At 37.8% G+C, this 5,526-nt stretch overlaps 1 pseudogene across 1 annotated transcript; it reads left to right on the forward strand.

Annotated features, from left to right (window-relative positions):
* Positions 1–2,950: 2,950 nt before the first annotated feature.
* LOC311612216 (prostaglandin E synthase 3-like) lies at positions 2,951–3,422 on the forward strand (annotated as a pseudogene). The gene has a single exon. The product of its transcript is annotated as a prostaglandin E synthase 3-like (transcript).
* Positions 3,423–5,526: the final 2,104 nt, after the last annotated feature.

Raw genomic sequence — 5,526 nt, forward strand, 5'->3', positions numbered from 1 at the left:
AATCCTGTTCAAGATAACTTTGAAAACCTTTAGCAGGAAGATCTTAAAAGCTTGGAAAGAATTACTTGCTACATGAATGCTGCTGCTTGAGTCAAATCAGGAGCAATTCAGTCATTACTTGGCAAGCAAGTCTCTGACACTGCATTAATACATAGAAATTTTTAAATGGCCTGCCATGATTTTTATAACTTAGACAAAGCCTTTCTGGCCATGTCCAGCCAGTCCCACTTATCTACAAATATCCAAGGTTCCATATATGGATCACTCAACACATGCAAGACAATTGAAATCAGCCATGGAATGATTATATGTTGTTTTCAGCCATCTTTATAATTAACTAGAGGCCCAGGGCAAGAAATTCATGTCCAGTAAGGTCTTTAGTGGCTGCCACTGCTGCCAGCCCCATCCCATGGCTCAACTCCTGGTCAAACTCCTGGTAGAGGGGATAATTTGCATATTAGGCTTTTATTATATAGGATTGGGTAACATTTAAATTAATAATTCAATGATCCAATTTGGTTTTGTGTCCAGGCTTTCCTGATGATTTTCTAGTTGTTTTGATTTCTAGGACTCAGTCATAAAAATAGTGAAGCTTTCATTAGTTTCTCTAAATATTCATATAACAGAGCTTTTTGAAAATAATTCATACAGACATCACTGTGCCAGTAATTAGAGTGTGGAGTCTTTAAACAGGTAAGTGATTTTTTCATTTATATGTATTAGTAATGCATTGACTATGCCATTTCCATTTAAGATCATTATATCTATATTAGAGGCCCGGTGCACAAAATTTGTGCATAGAGAGGGGGTGTCCCTCAGCCCAGCCTGGACCCTCTCCAATCTGGGACCCCTTAAGAGATGCCGAACTACCCATTTAGACCCTACCTGGTGGGACTGCTGGCTCCAACTGCTCGCCTGCCTGCCTTCCTGATTGCCCCTAACTGCTTCTGCCTGCCAGGCTGATCACCCCCTAACCACTCCCCTGCCAGCCTGATTAATGCCTATTTGCTCCCCTGCTAGCATGTTTGCCCCTGACTGCCCTCTTCTGCAGGCCTATTTCCCCCCAACTGCTCTCCCCTGCTGGCCTGAGTCCCTCCCAACTTCCATCCTCTGCTGGCCTGATTGCCCCCAACTGCCCTCCTTTGCAGGCCTGGTGCCTCCCAACTGCCCTCCCCTGCTGGCCATCTTGTGGTGGTCATCTTTGTCCACATGGGGGCAGGATCTTTGACCACATGGAGGCAGCCATCTTGTGTGTTGGAGTGATGGTCAATGTGCATATTACTCTTTATTAGATAGGATAGAGGCCTGATGCATGGGTGGGAGCCGGCTGGTATGCCCTGAAGGGTGTCCCAGATCAGGGTGGGAGTTCCTTTGGGGTGTGGGGTGGCTTGGCCGAGGGGCCTGTGGCCATGTACCTTGGTGACACAAGCAGAGGCCCTGGTATCTGGGGTTTATTTATTTTCTACAATTGAAACTTTGTAGCCTTGAGTGGAGACAAGTCTCCTTATTGCTCCGTGGTGGCAGCCATTTCTATTGGGATCTATTTATCTTCTATAATTGAAACTTTGTAGCCCTGAGTGGAGGCCTGGGATTGCCAGGGTATGTGGAAAGTTTGGCTTCCTCCATTACTGGGGGAAACCCTAGCCTCCTGCTCTTTCTAGTTCCATGGCTGCTGCCATTTCTGTTTGGATTTATGTATCTTCTATCATTGAAATTTTGTAGCCTTGAGTGGATGCCTAGGCTGGCAAAGGCAGGTGGAAAGCTTGGCTTCCTCCATTGCCAGGGAAACCCAAGCCTCCCTCCTACTCTCTGTGGCCAAAGCCATCTTGGTTGGGTTTATTTGCATATTTGCTCTTGATCGGCTTGTGGGTGTGGCTTGTGGACTTGGCCTGTGGGTGTAGCAGAGTGATGGTTAATTTGCATATTACTCTTTTATTAGATAGGATACATTGTTTTTACCTATCATCTATCTACCATCTTCCTATCTATTTACCTACCTATCTAAAGAGAGAGAAAGTTATTTAAATATATGAAACATGAAAGCAAACATTTTCATAGAGTTTGGGGAAATTTTTCTTGGAAAGAAGTGCTTCATGAGAAGTTATGCTATTCTGATATAAATATACTAGAGGCCCATGAAATTCGTGCATGGGGGGGGGGGGGTCCTTCAGCCTGGCCTGTACCCTCTTCAATCTGGGACCCCTTGGGGGATGTCCGACTGCCCTCGCAATCCATGACAGCTGGCTCCTAACCACTTGCCGCCTGCCTGATTGCCCCTAACCACCTCTGCCTGCTTGATTGCCCCAACCGCCTCTGCCTCACCTTGCACCGGTCCCCATTCCTTTCTCCCCAGTGTTGAGTGTTCGAGCTTTTACAGCATGATGGCAGGAAGGTGTGACAGCCATATGCATATTACCTCTTTATTATATAGGAATATACAGCTATTGCTCTCACACACACGTTCATTCTCTGTCCTTGTACTCCCTTTCCTGCACTTTCCTTTTTCCATGGAAGAGCAGTGCTCTCCACCTGGTGAATTCTGGGGTCCAAGGTCCAGCCCCACAGCACTGGAGAGGAGTCCACTGTACAGCAGCTTCCACCAGAGAGACCCATTCATCCATCTCTTGCTCCACAGGATGCAGTTTGTGTCTGCAAAGTGGTATTAAATTTTGTGTTGAAGACAATAAAACTCTTAATGTATTTTTTCCAAACATACAACCATTTTTTAAAGGAAGTGATAATTTTAAACAATCAATGAACTTATATGCTTATGTGCATAACTCATGGACACAGACAATGGGGTGGTGAGGGCCTTGGCAGGAGGCAGGGGGAGGATAAGAGTGGGCTGGAAGAAGTTAATGGAGGAAAAAGGAGAACTCATGTAATAGTTTCAATAATGAAGATTAATAAATAGGTAAATAAATAAAAATAACCTCTCCCTAAATTTTTTAAACATTTAAATAAAATTGATCTTTTTAACTGTATTGACCCAAATAATCCCAGGCATAAAATAATTGAAATATTAGTTTTATGTTTTTTAGGAAAAGGAGAATCTGGCCAGTCATGGCCAAAGTTAACAAAAGAAAGTGCAAAGCTTAATTAGCTTAGTGTGGAATTCAGTAATTGGAGAAACTGGGAATATTCAGATGAAAATATGCTCAGTTTGATTGTTTCTCTGAGATGATGAACAACATGGATGGTGATGAAGATGTAGATTTACCAAAATAGATGGAGAAGATGGTGATCCATAAGACAGTGATGATGAAAAATGCCAGATCTGAAGTAAGGAATGTTGTCTTCACTGGATTTTGAGGAAGAAAAATAACTTCTCTGCAAAATTACATAATTAAAAGAATTCCTGAGTTGATAGGTTTAAAGGCAGATACTGCATTTGCCTCCTTTAATGCATTTTCCAAACTGTTGTTTTTTAAGGCTTCATATGTACCATTGTATGGAGCTATAAGTCAGCAAAGGCAATAGCCTTATGCATGAACATTTCCCAAACTTTGATGCTGTTGAAGTCCCAGGCAATTGATACAGTAGTTGTGATCAACGTTTAATGTTGTAAAAAAGTCCCACTATATTCTCCTTTACTTCATATCATAGGTACTAACATGAAAGGACACTCTTGGATTACAGAAAGATAATTATGTTTTAGATTTTAGAATATAAACTCAAACTGGCGGAAACAAATTGGTTGACACCTTAAGTTGGTAACTTATTGTTCCTCTGGTATATCCTTCAGGATTGTGCCATTAAAGTTTTTTTTTTTTTTTTTTTTTTTTTTTTTTTTTAATTTACCTCACATTATTGTATATAAGTGACCACTTGTCAGTGTTTCAAATATATCTAAGTGAATGTCCTGATTTAGATGGTGTTTGAAGCCTGTAAATATGGTATTATTTGATCCTTAATCTTTTATTTCACTTAGCTTGGAAGATGAAGAAAGGCTGTTCATTGCTGCTTGAGAGTCTGTACATTTAGACCAAATTTGTATTTGTACTGTCAGTATGGCAAATGAGTGAAAAAAATTTTAATACATTATTGGATTTTTAATTTCTTTTATATTTTATTTTATTTATTTTTAATCTTTATTGTTGAAAATATTACACAAGTCCCTCGTTTTCCCCCATTGACCTCTTCTAGCCTGTCCCAGCACCCCCACCCGAGGCTTACACCACCCTATTTTTTGTGTCCATGGGTATTTCTTTTTTTGATCCAGCTTGTACCAGGGCTTTTCAACCTAAATTTTTGTTCATGACAGTGGGTATTTTTTTTTTTAATTTCTACATATTTTTTAATGAACTGTTGAAAAATTTAAAAATAAATAAATACAAATATATTGATATATCTCAAATAATATACCCCCCAGTCCAACAACTTCTCTCCATCACTATCTTACAGCCTAAAAAATTAAGACCTATAAGAGTCACATATTAAAATTTTATTAAAGTATTTATGCATATATATATAATTAGATAACTAGATAAATTAATTTGAAAAACTTGAGAATAATTAAGATTTTAAAAAAAATTTAGAGTGTAACAACTTCTAAAATATAGAGATCAATAAGAAAATTGTGAAATTACAATATTATTAAATAATTATAAAATTACTTCTGAATAATTTTTTATTCCATGAGATTGTTTTTCCATTTGAAAAAAATCTTAGTCACTTCTTTAAGCAGGGAATCTATTAAATTCCTGAAGATTAATATCTATCAGCCTTTAAACAATGCTTATCATTTTTGAAGCAAGCTCATATTTAAAATAAGTTTTGCTAAACTGTAGCTATGAATTAGAGTCCTATGAAATGTGCTAGTGCTAACACACTCTGGTGGGATGTTGCTATCAGTTCAATTCTTTTAATGATAAATAACCTTTAGAAAAAGGAAGGATCTGTTGACAGACAAAAACAGGAACAATGGACTATTTAGACTTGCAAATGATGGAACATTTAATTATTCCAAAATAACATTCCCCAGTTAGGGTATGATCATTAAATTTATCATCTTTAAGTTTATATGCATGAAACATGTATATGTCTTCCTCAGACAGGAGTCAGTCATCTAAATATAGATTTTTGGGCCATTCATTTCAATCTGACATTTCACCAAAAACCTGGACTCTTATTTATTTATTTATTTTTGTAACAGGGATAAAATGTTTGTAAGTTATGTGATCAGACAATAAAAAGAAAGTAAAGTGAAATCCAGCTTCATACAGAGATAAATACAGACTCCACCCAAGACATTACTATCATAGAAAGAGAAAAATAAGAGACAATATATTAACAACAACAACCCAGATAAGAGTCAATGTTCTCTAGATATGGATTTTAAAATATGTATAGTCAATGTTGATATTCTGAATTTGTTGACTAATTTGCATTGAAATTCAAGACACACAAAATCAACACACACACACAACTAAAATTACTTAAATTATTCCCATCAGTATTCAAATACTGATTTTTTTTCTCTCATTTGAGAGATAAATATCTCAGAAAACAATGTGTTTTTTTTTT

Source organism: Pipistrellus hanaki (assembly GCF_964339955.1).
Source record: "Pipistrellus hanaki genome assembly, chromosome: 1".
Lineage (NCBI taxonomy): Eukaryota > Metazoa > Chordata > Mammalia > Chiroptera > Vespertilionidae > Pipistrellus > Pipistrellus hanaki.